The following is a 14464-nucleotide window of genomic DNA, read 5'->3' on the forward strand; positions in this document are numbered from 1 at the left end:
TGCGACGGCGGTCGCGACTTTCTTTTATTATTATTATTATTATTATTATTATTATTATTATTATTATTATTATTATTATTATTATTATTATTGTTATTTATGAAGCGACTTTTCATAGAAGTCGCGGCCTCGGCGGAGGGACCGTTCTAAGCATGGTCTGGCAATTGAGAAGATAGGGGTTTGCGTGCGCGCGGGTTCGAGGCGGAGGCGGGGGGGGGGGGGGGGCGGCACTTCGCAATTGTTGCCAGTCGCGGCGCGTTCGCTGTTTGAAGAGAGCGATCGCGCAATCGGAACAATGAATCATCCGCTGTGTCCAAGGGCGGGGTGGCGGCGAGTGAATCAGGGGCCCTGCCGAGCGAATGCTGTGCGAAGCGGCGCAGTTGTAAAGCGTAGCGGAGCTGCAGAGCAAAGAGGGAGGCGACCGGCTGGCAAGAGGGCCGACTAAACGCTGCAAGCGTGAACTGCTTTGCGGACTGCGCGCGCGCCAGCGAGCGCCTACCTGTAGGAGTACAGTCACGCTTGGCTGCGGGAACCCGTTAATAGCCCCACGCGTCCCTTCTCCGCGAGGATCGCCGCGCTCGATGATCGCGATCTTTGAACGACTGAAGGAGATCGTAAATGGTTAGCGCGTGAACGCGATACGCCGTCTCTCTCTCTCTATCTCTCTCTCTCTCTCTCTGCGTTCTTTTTTTTTTCTGCGCCCCCTTGTTATTGATGTGCCGGTTCGTTTTCATTGATCTTTGCGTGTGGTTTTCTTCTGGGGCGTGTTTGTCTTTATTTTATTCTTGCCTCGCAAACCAGAACCGATCCACTCGGTATGGGGTATACGTTCACGCACGTTGCGCATTGCATACATATAGAGCACAGTGTACTACGCGTCGTCTTCGCCGTAGTCTATGTGATAACTTAACGATCCTTGCGCGGACGATGCTTTTCCGCCGGTCGCAGATACGCCTGCTAAATCGGGCCCGGATGTTTTGGTGAGATACCTGTGTTTCGCTTTTTGCTTTACCGCATCTGGTGCAGTCACAGCTATTTTCTTTTTTCTTTGGGCGTTTAGGACTGCAGGACCACAATAAAGTTTTCCAGTCCAGTTAGGTGTTTAGGAGGAAAATTGTAGGGGTGATTTTTCGTGTCAATCCGTTCTCTTCTTCGCGTCGTCATGGCATATATCTACACGTAGTGAATCCTCAGACGCTTGCCAAGATATCCGGCCGCAAATTTCATTGGCTGAGTTCACAAAGCTTATTGTTCGTAAGTGCTTCTTGCCATTGGCCATTCGCCTTTGCTGATAATATGTTCATCATTAGGATTTGCTGAAACTTGTTCTTTTGAACGATTCTAGCGTAAATGTTTTCTCTTAATACCAGCCCAGGGTTCCTATAACGTAAAAATATTCAAATGTGTTTTTATTCCAATCTCCTGAGGTCAAATTTGCGTAACCGCCGACGCAAGCATCGGGCGGTCACCCGCAGTGTTGTCTGAACAGACCAATCAAACGCTTTCCTTGTTCATAGGAGGTCACTTTTCTTTGCTTGAATAACGAATAAAGTTGCCTACACTGAGCAGCTTGTCTTGTCTAATTGGCTGACAAGAGGTGAGGAGCACGCTCAAGTGGAGAGGGTGTAGATGGGGCCGAGCCACTGCACTGTGTATCGATAACAGGTTGAAGAGGGTGGTGCCGGTGTCTGCGATTGGTCCGCGTTCCCTTACTTAGCTGGCGGTGGCTGGTCGAAAATCACGGCGGCATGCAACGGAAGCTTAAAAATGACACTAAAACGGATCCTCAGCAAAGAAGAGTTGGCAGAACGCGGTCGCAAACCTTCCGAAAGTGCTCCAAAATGTTACACGGCCATGCAAAAAAGTTTTATTATACGCAAATAAACCCATGCTTTCCGACGGGTGCGAGTAGCCAGTGCATCAGCGATCGGCGGCAGCCATCTTTTATTTCTTTCGGAACGGGGCAGCCTGTGGCTATTCAGAAGAAAAATTCAGTTTTGTTCGGCATATTAATGCACCTTTAATGCGTACACGTCACTTTGACGCGCTGAGTTTTCGCACTTTTGTGACGTCGCGTGACAGGCAGGTCATGTGGGTGCAGCCCGAAAAACGTTTGACCAATAGCCGAGGGCTAATGTCGAAAAGGCGTCGAAGCAGAAGTAACTATTTTTTATTTATTCAGTGAAATCATGCATAATCATTGTGTTCACGTCATATCAGATGGTGAGCTATCGCGGTTTTCGTGACGTCGCGTGACAGACAGGGGAAGGAGGCTGGCCCAAAAAAACGTTTTTACCACTCGCGGAGGGCTGATTGCAGAATTGGAATAGAAAAGTTTGAAATAGTTTTACGTTGTAGCGCCCCAGATTACTCTAATCTTTGTTATTTCTTTTTGTTATCCTATGTTCTTCTGACCGTTATAGTACAGCGAGAATACGTGTAAGTTCGTGCAAAAAAGAAAAGCGAAAGAAAATAGTACAATAAGAAAACTTTCACCGCCTAGTTTTAACTGTGGAACCAAGTTTTGGACCTTGCATTTGGTACGTTACGGAGAAAGCATGGACACCGCATCGGATAACATTTCGTAGCACGATACATATGACGTGTGCGCTTTGCATTTTTTTTTAATCGCCTGTAGTACTGAACACAAATCTACATATTGAGCTGTAATACTCGAAGAGGTATACGTTACCTGCAGTGAAAATCACTGCGCATAATCGATTAAGTAACAAAATTTCACTAATTAACCTTAGCACACGAATTACAATACGTTAACATAAGCCAGTGATTCCACAAGGAACATCCACTTGGAGCTCATTTTGAAAATAGCACCAGTTTTGAGGTAAGCGCGGTCAAATTTGCCGCCAAAATAAATTGTTCCACTTACCCGCCGTGGTTGATTAGTGGCTATGGTGTTGGGCTGCTCAGCACGAGGTCGCGGGACCGAATCCCGGCCACGGCTGCCGCATTTCGATGGCGGCCAAATGCGAAAGCACCCGTGTGCTTAGATTTAGGTGCACGTTAAAGAACCCCAGGGAGTTCAAATCTCCGGAGTCCTTCACTACGGCGTGCCTCATAATCAGATCACGGTTGGGGCACGTAAAACTCCATAATTAAAAAAAGATATGTTCCATTTACTTCTTTAACAAAACGCTTTTTTATGCCCTGAAGCTCAAAAGTTACTGGAACGCCAATGCATTTCATCGCATGTTTTGGGAACGCTTATCTCGAAACTTGTGTCATCCATAGAGTTCCTTCCACGTGGATATGACCTGAATAATCACCGGCTACCATCCATTTGGAAATTGCAATACACTGCGTCAGGTAATTTGCTTAAAAGTTAATCAGCAAAAACATGTAATTTGTCAGACATTCACTTTTATTCTGTATGCAAATAATCTCTCTCTGAGAGCAATCTAGCTGAAAAGTAAAATTTTGCTACGTATTTCCCGGGTGGTTTTTAAAGATTGAAAACTGTGAACTATACAATAAAACACCCCTTATATATATATATATATATATATATATATATGAACTAGAAGAAAGGGGGTTAACCGAGGGGTCCGATTTTTATTCATCATATGGACACGTGTACTTGTTTGTCATTATTGGGCGACACGTTTCACTGCCTAACAACTGTTATCGCACAGCGCAGGACGCGCCTGCATGTATCGGAAGTTTCTAGAATGTTATCGCTGCTTCCATCCGCTGTCTGTGACCGAACCTTGTGCAATCTGATTGCATTTGTGCGCGACGCGAATAATGTAGATCTTTGTGGAGGGCACAGCGATTACTCTGGAACGTTCGACGACTGATGTATAAAAGCCGACGTGCTTGACCCGCAGATAAGATTTTCGCCGATCGCCGACAGTGTTCGCCGTTTTCGCTGAGCATTGAGTGTAGCCTGTTTTTTCTGGGCACAGGTTCGCCCAATAAAACGCTAGTTTCGTCTTTCCCAGTTTAGCTGCTTTCTTCACCGTCACTACCACGTGACATCTACGAAGTGACAATATCATGAGAAGCCAAATGAAAACACCGGTAGCTCAAAATTGGTTAGAGCATCGCACACGTAATGCGAAGACCTGGGATCGTTCCCCACCTGCGGCAAGCTTTTCATCCACTTTCATTGCCATCAATTTATCATTTTCTTCAATTTAATTACTAAGTATAAGTAATTTCCCCTATGTATTCCTTGGTATCTTAGTTTGTTGGCTTCGCATCAGATATATATATATATATATATATATATATATATATATATATATATATATATATATATATATGCTCGACGAACTGCACAAGGACGATTTGGTGCAATATTGATGAAAGAGGAAGGCGAGGTGTCGAATAAACGTAGAGCTTCACACATGTCTCCTGCGTCACACACACACACACACACACACACACACACAGATATATATATATATATATATATATATATATATATATATATATATATATATATATATATATATATATATATATATATAATTGTCATATATCTGCAGGCATCTCCTAAAAAAATTATTGGCATATTAGTAGTTTGCTGTAGCCACGAAAAGGGCTGCAGGAAGGAGGGGGCACGGAGTAGCAGGTTAAAACTCGCAGTAGACGTGTGCTTTCCCAAAGACCCTGGTATCGATGGTCTTTCTGTTCGTTGTACGAGCTCCATTCATTTCACTCACTGCAATGACTCGCCGGTGTGTGGTAGCAAAATGGCCGGAAGTTTCATAAAACTTGCTGCCTTTTATTACTTCCCTTTCTCTCTCTCTTTCTTTTTATTAAATTTACGAAATTGGGAAGGCAGGCCGCTTTAGGACCAATTATCCCAAGATCTCAAATAAACTACACACTAAACATTTTAACACCCTTAAGGGTGTAAATCAGTTTGTCGCCAGACGAACACCCTAAGGGTGCTGTTGTCTACACCCTACAGTTGGGGTGCCACTATAGCACCCTAAAGGAAGGGTGTCCAGCAAAATAAATTTAGGGTGTAAAGGTGCTCGTCCAAATTAACACCCATCTGTGTGGGTGTTGGAAGGGTGTACACCCTTTTATTTCTAGCGTGTATGGAAGGCAGATTCGGCAGTACACGCCTTCAATTACTACTATGTACAGCGATCCACGCACAACTATTGCGTGTGCCAGAAGGTTCAAGTTCGGCTACCAAACGCACTGTCGAACAGCCAGCCTTGAAGCTTCGATGGGCATACACAACACCTATACGTGTGGATCACATTACATATTAGTAATTCATGGTGTATAGTGGAAAACCTGTCTTCGCTGCACAAATACAACCTAGCAAACCTGACACTTTTGAGCATGTATATCAACACCAAGGTTATCACGTATTCCATATCCAAATAACATGCAACACAGACTGGTAAGATATATGCTGCATTTTCAAGAAAACGCAAATATATTTATTGCATGCTGCAATACAGAGTACAACATGTACATAAATCACATGAAATATAAACATGCACAATCACCAAACACAACGGTAAGTACAAGAACATGTACATTCCCCACAAAGGTACCTAAAATATATGTATTGATCAAATCTGTTCTTAGAGAAGAAACTATGTATAGCGGCACTGAAAGAGCCTGGGTTGATTCGCAGTGTTTTGGGCCACATAAAGGACTAAATTTTTAGTATTAGACTCCAATGAACGAAAATTCAAGTTTTGATGCCTTAAAAAAAGGCATATTGCAAAGGTGAATTAGGGAAGCAATTGAAATGCGGAGCAAACGCACAAGAAAGACACCTGTTATTTTGTACACTAATGTAATCGCAAAGCATTATGAAAAGTTTGGAAAGTCGATGGAAAGCATAACTGGCCAACATTTTTCAGACTGAAACAATACTTTCCAAGCATAGACATGCTTTAAGTGAGGTTTATGCCAGGAGCCTTATTGCTAATTTTCTATTTCCAACAAGATTACTTGAGCACAAAAAATACGCAGAATTTTTTAGTGCCTACATAGTTTGTCCTCTTTTGTGAAACGAGAGTTCTCTGGGCTAAAGGTGCTGTGTAGCGGTTTTTCTAACTACAATACCAGTTTCTATAAATTTTTGTTTTGTAACTCTAAGGCACTGGTACATATACAATATGTAGTTTGAAAATAGGTTCTTTTCTTACTATAAATCAAAAGAGTGCATATTCCACATCTACTAGTGCCTGGGTGCTAAGTGCAGTAGGAGGCCTGATAAAAACAAACCACTGTTGATTAAACGATATTGCCGAGCACAAAATGTGGACAGTGTTTTAAAATACATAGTAAATTTCTAAATTATTTGCACTTAGATGCAGTAATTCAAGATTAAGGCATGCTATAGCATGTGAGCATGCAAATTAGCAAATATGGTTTAATAAATTAGCCATACTCTGGTTACTAAAAGAACACAGGCATAGGCAGTCATGCAAAAGTTCAAGTTAAATATCACACTGTTAACATTTGCCAGCAAATGGTCGTATCAAACATTATAATTATACTGAACAAGGGTAGTTTCTTGGGATAGTTTGCAATTAATGAGATAAAATTACGTACAGCTTGAATGACAAGAACAGCGAGAGATGACAGACTGCGCTGACTTCCAACAATATTTGATTACGTTGCCACATCATGTGTATTTGTACAAAAGCGGGCATGCGCAGAATATGAGTCACAAGGGGTGTCTAACAGCAAGTGACTGTACTAAGAACATCGTCCTTTGAAAAAAATAAACATTAGAATTTCTATCTGTTGAGATACAAGACTTCACTAGGGGTCAGCACGATAGAAGTGTCACTAACGCACACACTAACCAGTTTTCTAGTGAAATCTGCTTCTATAGTTTCCCGGATGACCTGTGTCTCGCTAAAGCTTCCGTACCTTCAAAGAGGGGCACGCAGCCGCAGTCCCATCAATGGATGCCGAAGTGGCCTTGAACAGTGTTATGGACGTTGTTATCGTGCTCTCCTAAATGATTGTTTAGGCGCCTGCCTGTCTGTCCAACAAAGTCAAATGCGATATTGTAAAGCTTTGCCTCCTTAACAGCCTCAATAAATCTTGCTCACACGAGATGCAACATAGCGTTGCTGCACAGGCTGATTGCCTTTCTTGGGTTGCCTACCCTTTGGCCTTAATTTCAGCCATAGCGGAACAGCTTCTGAAGTGCACAAAACATGATGAGCGCGATCGGTCAAGGAACCAGCCGGTTGAAAGACACAGGTTTGCAGTGCTACCGTATGTTCATGATGTCTCCCATAGGCTAAAAAAGGATTAGAGAACCTGCAGAAATCAGTCCTTTTCTCAGCCCCGGAAAAGCTGGCAAGGCTCTGTAAGTGTGTAACGCGCCTAAATCATGTCAGAGTTGTTGCTCTGCCGGGCACAGAAAACGTTTTGCGATGCGTGCAACGAATGTGGTTTCGCAAATTCCCATTTTGAGGCAGTAAATATATTGGACAGATAGGCAGGCTCCTAAATGATCGTTTAAGAGAGCACTATAACAACGTCAATAACTGTTCAAGGCCACTTGGGCATTCAGTGCCGGGACTGCGGCTGCATGCCCCTCTTTAAGATACGGAAGTTTTAGCGAGACACAGCTCACCCAGTAAATTATTGATGCTGATTTCACCAGAAAACTGGGTACTTTGTGCGTTAGTGCCCCCTCCATCACGCTCACCCCTAGTGAAATTTTGTATCTAAACAGATAGAAATTGTGATGTTTTTTTTTCAAGTGACCATGTTCTTTTTACAATGACTTGCTGTTAGAACACCCCTTGTGACTGGCTTTCATTTTCTGCGCATGACCCCTCTGTGTATACACACACGATGTGGCAACGCAATAAAATATTGTTGAAAGTCAGTGGAGTGTGTCTCTCGCAGTCCTTGTCCTTCACGCTGTACGTCATTTTTTATACTGAACAGCCAATATTGATTCAAAATTAGAAAAATATAGTACACATCTGAGCTGCAAAAATGCAAAGATGCAGCAAATGGCCTTTAGCTTTCCAAAAGAAAAAGAAATGTTCACGGTTAACCGCGAGGTGCAGGGACTCCAGTCTCTGAGCATCTTGACCAATAAATGCAGCGCATGGCATTGCTGGAATCTTGCATCCTGCATTAGCAAAATAAGAAGAGAATCATGAGAATTCCGTCCGTGCAATTACACATGTACTTTGCGGAAAATGTGATAAAGCAACAAGCTCCTCAAAGTAACGAACTTGATTAATGTGACTGGGCAGAATGCACCACTCAGGCAACTGGGCGAGACAAGTGAAAGGTAGGAGAAGTTTCTATTTTGCAAATTAAGGAATTGCATGTTACTGTGAATGCTAAACCACTATGTCATTGTGAACACAAGGCACATACAGCAGCAAAAACATAAATTTACAGTAGCCTTTTCACCATAGAAAATAAGAGTGAATAAAGTTTAAAGACTACCAATGACATTTCTCAACAACAGACATTTGTCCAAGAGTGTGTATGTGACCTTAATACAAAATTGATATTATGAAATCTGCAATATATCTGCATTACACTTTATAAGTACTGCAGGTGCGAAGCTTACGGGATATGGCACATTAAGAGTGAAATGCACAAGGCATTAAAAAATGACTGTTTTTACACAACATTATTACACTAGGAGACAAAGAGAACTGTTTTACAGAGAGTGCACACAAAATGAAAATGAGGGAATCCCCACTGGCATTCTCATTTGCCCTGCAATACATGCATCCAGCCCAACAATATCCAACCCTCCAACGCAGTTTATTAGACACTTTCTGCATCCTAAAATTTATCGTGTATTTCTTATTTACTAATCTAGTAAGAATGGGCATTTTGGCATACTTTCCTCGAAAATTTAGCATGTGTTGTCAACTATTTTTCTTAGAGCACGCCCCCTTCTTTCAATGGGTTAGCTTGGCAATGCACTGACAAGTAGTATTCCCTTATTTAAACTTATGATCCTTCCTCATGCTCCCACTTCATGCTCTAAACTGTGATGCCACTCCAATGCAGTTTATGTTAATCTGTGACTATTTACATGGTGCTTCTTTCTGTAGCCTCTCAACTAGAGCCTGAAATTTCTTGTCTCCTAGTACAATCGTCTTTCTTGCCCAACACATATTGCACGGTTACCCCTCATAGGGGGGGGGGGGTACTGTATATGAGTTATCACATATTCAATGAACCTCAGAGACACAACCATTTCTCATCCTGTGTTGCTACTACCCGCATGAGTCACAATGGCTGTAAATTGGCTACCTGCCCTCTCTCGCTTAAAAGTACATTTTGCATGTGGAAAATAACCACAAGCATCACATTTCATTGAATGAGTGCTCCTGTGCATGTTTTTTTTCCGTCCTGTAATGGCTAAGTTCAACATGGTCAAGTTGTTTGAAAACTGTCTAGCCTCAACCAATACTTTGTGTAGTTTCAAAATTATGATACATTCATTTTTCAAAACTTGTCCCAAATTAAGCATGAGACATTTTCATGATGCAAATGAGGTAAGGTTGTGCTCAGAGACTATGATATGCCTGCTATATCCTGCAAAACTATGTGAAATGAAGTATGCTTGCAATTTTCGTGAGCAGCTAGCTCAGTACAATTAGGCAGATTACCTGCGGAAACGTTTTTTAACGCTCCCGAGAGGTCCTGGTTTCTTGTAATTTCTTCAAATCCCTTGCAGTCTAGATTGCAATCCGGTGCATTTTGATTTTGATATTGTATTCAAAATAAAAACAGCTGAAATTTTAAGGTTTTAATAATTATATGGGAATAAATTAAAGGTAGAAGAGTGTAATGCAATGAGCAAATAACAAGCTCATTGCAGAGAGTAAACAAATATTCCTTTCCTGCAAATAAATTGGTAGCAGGAAGGTCATACGAAATTAGCAGTGAATGCACAATAAAGAATATGATGCTACAATGCCCTGGCATTCTGTGAATATTCTTGCACAAAGAAAATCCTCATTATGAAAGACTATCAAGAAAATGCAAATGTATACTTTGGATCAGCAGTCATACCTGCAGTATGCACTGTACCATCGGCAATATTTACAACCACAGACAACTGCACATCATATCAAGCTAAGGCGGCCAAGGAGCCTGAGTTTTAAATTATAACTTGACTTATTATATTACCTACACAACTATATCTACTTACAATGTTGTCTTCTCAACCGCTTTCAAGAAGACATTAACCATCTGTCTGAAGGCGAACGCAAGTGGCTTGCTCTTGATGGGGGGCGCCAAGGCTGGGCATTGTGAAATTGCTGCTGCCATCTGCATGACCTGCGAGAAACGACGCTCTAAGTACAAGATAAACAAATGCTATTAGAGCAAAAGACAAGATCATTGGCAACGAGCCTCGTTTTGATTTGCACGAGAAAAGCGAAGAATATGGACTTTGTGCTGCTTACTGAAGAAGCAAGCCTCCTTTCAGATGTTGCAGTCATGCATTAAGATTGTCACACAGCTGCATGCTTGTATGCTGCTGTCGCCAGTACGCCAGTATGCTTTGAAGTTTATTATTTCACGTTAAATTGATTATTGTGTTTTCTTGCCAATTCTTAGCAAACAGACCAGCAATGAAATAGCTCACTTACACACATACTCCCTTTTGAGGAGAGAATTCACACACACGCACGCATGCATGGGCGCGCACACACACACGCACACACATGCTTCTACCACATGAGCAGCTTCCTGTGCTTGACAAACATACATTTTTTTTTTATCCTGTGTCACTCCTACTGCTAAGGCATAAAAAATCCTTAGTGTTACCAACCCCAAACTCCTCAACCTACACCTCCAGCTTAAACACTTTCTCGAGAGCCAGGACAAGCCTTCTAGCTTCCCCAGTGCTCCAAACTGTAGTTACGAATTTCAATAGGGCTATAGGCGACAGCTCTCGAAAGGCATGCAAATTACCCGGAGACCTAAAGCTTGTATATGATACCTCTAAAGCACAACATTTCAAATTTTCAAAATTCATTAAAGCTCCTGAATACAATTGCTATATACGTAGAACGTCTCGAATAACCTGCCGCTAACAATTTCAGCGGTTGTCTGCATCAAAAGAAATGTGGGCTAATGGGAAATCCTTGTCTTTAAGATCGGAATTATTGTAATGGCGAAACACACTACCAGATTTCTTAATCATTTATTTATGCTCTGGATGTAACGTTCCTTTCACAATAAAAAACAAGGATATCGATTCATCAGGGCATGGGAGGAAAAAGGACGAAGCGTATACTTGGCGCCTTCCCTGGTCCTCCCGAGAAACGGCGCCTCATACAGCAGTTGTCCAGGGTGGCTTGAAACCAAACTCGGCTTTCAGGCGGGAACACTCGCTGCACCAAATCGGAAGAGTTTTATTGCGAGTAAAACTCTACCGGCCTCATGCAATACATACGCACGCACACAAACCGCACCCACACGCACACACAAGTATACGTACTCTCAAAGCGCAGACACAAAAGGGCGCACGCGCACATTGATGAACACAAACAAGCACACATACATGAATGCAGGCAGACACGCTAACACGTGCACGCACACACAGCGACCCACAGACAACACACTCACAAAACACGTACGCACTAGACACGCGCAAACACGCCGGCCCATACAAACCGGCATGTACTGAACGCACGCACGCACGCACACACACACACACAGCGAGCCGAGCGCACGCACGCACACACACACAAAGCGAGCTGAGCGCACACACGCACGCACGCACACACAAATCAAGCCGAGCGCGAGCACGCGCACGCGCACACGCACAGACAAAGCGAGCCGAAAAAATGCTGAAGGCGTCCGGCAAGCAGCAACAGCAGCACGCGACCGCATCAGGGAGAACCAATACCGCGCCGGTTCCTTCGAAAGGTGGCTAAGCCAGTCCTTTTTCTACGCGACGCAAAAGTGGTCGACCACATTTAACTGAAGTGCGAACGACCGTATTACAAGCAACCGCGCTGAACGCACAAGAGAATCACATCAATGAACGTTCAAGCGCTGAGAAACAAAGCGTAACTATGCAGGCGCACCACGCCCGATGTAGATTTGACAAACATTAGTCACACGGGACGCGATAGAGGTAGTTAACTTGCCCTAGTAGGAGTGCAGCTGCTCTTGCTCTTACATTAGCGAATTATGAATTATGTTACGAGATCACAGTGCGATATTTCTAAAGCGAACAAAACAAATACCAAATAAACGGGCACTTGCCTGAAAGTTTCCATCATGCCAGTACTACCGACCGGGCACGTTGCAACTTCTCGTTTCAGCCTTCGTGGATCCATCTTCCAGTGCGTACGAACGCTTTGCTTTGAAGTGGGGCACGAGTAATACACAAAGCATGAGCCACGTCTTTTTCTACCCCGCGCGCAAAACTAATCACACGTTTAAAATTACTTCGCACAGCGCGCGACGCTAACGCACGCGAAAACGAGCATGATGGCGCAGCTTCCGCCTTCCCGTCCTGCCGCGCGCCGAAGTGATGGTACAGCGTCGGCCGTCACTTCCGGTCGCTTCTCATTGGGCATGGCGCAGCCGCGCAAATTGAACGTTTATTCTGACAGGTTTGCTTGCTCGCATGGCCGCCTGTTTGCTGCTGCTTCGTTGTGGTCTCTAACTAGAGCGGTGAGGCGGGTAGTTGCTACTATGTTTCGTGCCGGGCTTTTTATTTTGGGGTGGGGGGCGCAGCCTGTGCTGCATCACTGAGGGTACAGTACACAAATCGGGACCGTGAGCGAGACGATCGGCGCGCTTCTGCTGGTGCGATTAGATTATTCGCTGCGTCCGAACGAAGCACCTTTGCGAGGTCACAGCGTAGTTTCAGCGATATCATGGCTCGATAAAGACGCTCACATCTTGGTCGTGCGACAGCGACGCGTAAACATTCATGAGGAGACTGAAGACTGCGTTTGCAAGTGCGTATGCTCTGGATAAGAAATTACAGCTTTGACGACACCAGCCCTTAATATATAGGCTCAGCCTTACAAGCTGTATTTGAGGACTTAGAAAGCACTTAGAAAGCAGATCAGTAGCTTAGTAAACCTCTGAATGAATTAGGCAAGGTACGTGGAAATTCGGGTTTGAGAACTTCCAACGGGATCTCGCCTCTATAAGTCTTCTTTATGGATTCACCATGCAAATTATACGTTAATGCCATTGTACAGCAGAGGCTCGTCCAACAGCACGTCCCTGTTTGTTCAGCAATGTATCCAAACAGCTTCTTCCATTTCACCACTTTTTGTTGGGCTATTAAGGGCACCGAAATATTAGTGCAGAATTGCGCAAGTTGCTCTCGTGTTTTCGCTCTGCTACTGCAGTTTTTCTAGAAGTGTTTAATTGCATGTTAATATTCCTGTGAGCACGAAAAATAATGATAATTGAATTGTAAGTGAAAGGGCGTTCTTTTTCTGGATGATACATTTTGGAGTGGCCGTCATGCCAGTAACATCAGAATCCTTGAAGAAATATCGACAGTCACTTAGGAATGGGAAAACTTAATCGCTTCACGCATCTACACTTGCAATTGTCACGTGACCATGATACCTTAGTTCATACATTGTCACGTGTTCTTCACAATGCTACCTTAATCTCCCGTAATCCACCGTGCTATAGTTTGTACGAACCTTAATGCAATTTATTCCACCCTTATTCACATTATTTCACATTATTTACCCATAATTGCTCATACTTAACGTTGTTGTATTTACTACCTTCTGTATCACTACTGACGTCATACAAGACGGTGATGATTCACATTTATTTATTTATTATATACATTCAAGGCCTAGTAGGCACAACAGAAAGTGGTGAAAATATGCAATAATTGCAATGCAGCGCAAAAATAGAAAATCAAACCATAATATAATTTGCACGGCGACCTTGAATTAGTGGTGTCACAAATTGAGACTGTGGAGGCGGGAAGGCGGTTGCATTCAGTGGCTGTTCTTGGCAAAAAGGAAGAATGGCACATCAATTTTGTGTTGATGGTCGATGCGAGACGAGAACTTGGTGTGTGAAAATATTTTCTTTACGAGAAGGGTTAAATTAGCATATTCTATGAAAAAGACAGAGACGAAAGTATTTGCGACGTAACCAAAGGTCAGGTTCACCTAGTGTTCTTTTCATGGACGTGACGCTAGAATGAAGTGAATAATTTGAGAGAATAAAACGGGCGGCGCGGTTCTGAATGCTTTCTGAATGCTTTCAAGGGAAATGACAAGATTGGCATGAGCAGGGTCCCGTATGGATTGTTGTTGCGGAGAACGCCACCTTTCCTACCTGAAAGGCCACGAAACGCTTTCGCATTAAAAATGCAATACATACACACATTGCTCAATGCGTGGACGTGTATACGTTACTCAGATTTATGCATCAATACGTTCAACACCCTTCAGGCGTCGATTTAACACCCTTCTTTGAGCAAAGTCACACCTTATGTGTGGTATCC

At 43.2% G+C, this 14464-nt stretch overlaps 1 protein-coding gene and 1 long non-coding RNA gene across 3 annotated transcripts in view; one reads left to right on the forward strand and one right to left on the reverse strand.

Annotated features, from left to right (window-relative positions):
• LOC139047769 (uncharacterized) overlaps positions 1 to 14464 on the forward strand; it is a 110518-nt gene that overhangs the window by 50610 nt on the left and 45444 nt on the right. The gene's annotated exons all lie outside the window — the stretch shown is intronic.
• Positions 5404 to 12443, reverse strand: LOC139047768 (uncharacterized). The gene is made up of 4 exons (XR_011507360.1): positions 12229 to 12443; positions 11252 to 11348; positions 10160 to 10287; positions 5404 to 8104 (listed from the first exon to the last, which is right to left on the reverse strand). It is a non-coding gene; the product is annotated as an uncharacterized lncRNA (long non-coding RNA).

The sequence above is a fragment of the Dermacentor albipictus genome, chromosome 1 (assembly GCF_038994185.2).
Source record: "Dermacentor albipictus isolate Rhodes 1998 colony chromosome 1, USDA_Dalb.pri_finalv2, whole genome shotgun sequence".
Lineage (NCBI taxonomy): Eukaryota > Metazoa > Arthropoda > Arachnida > Ixodida > Ixodidae > Dermacentor > Dermacentor albipictus.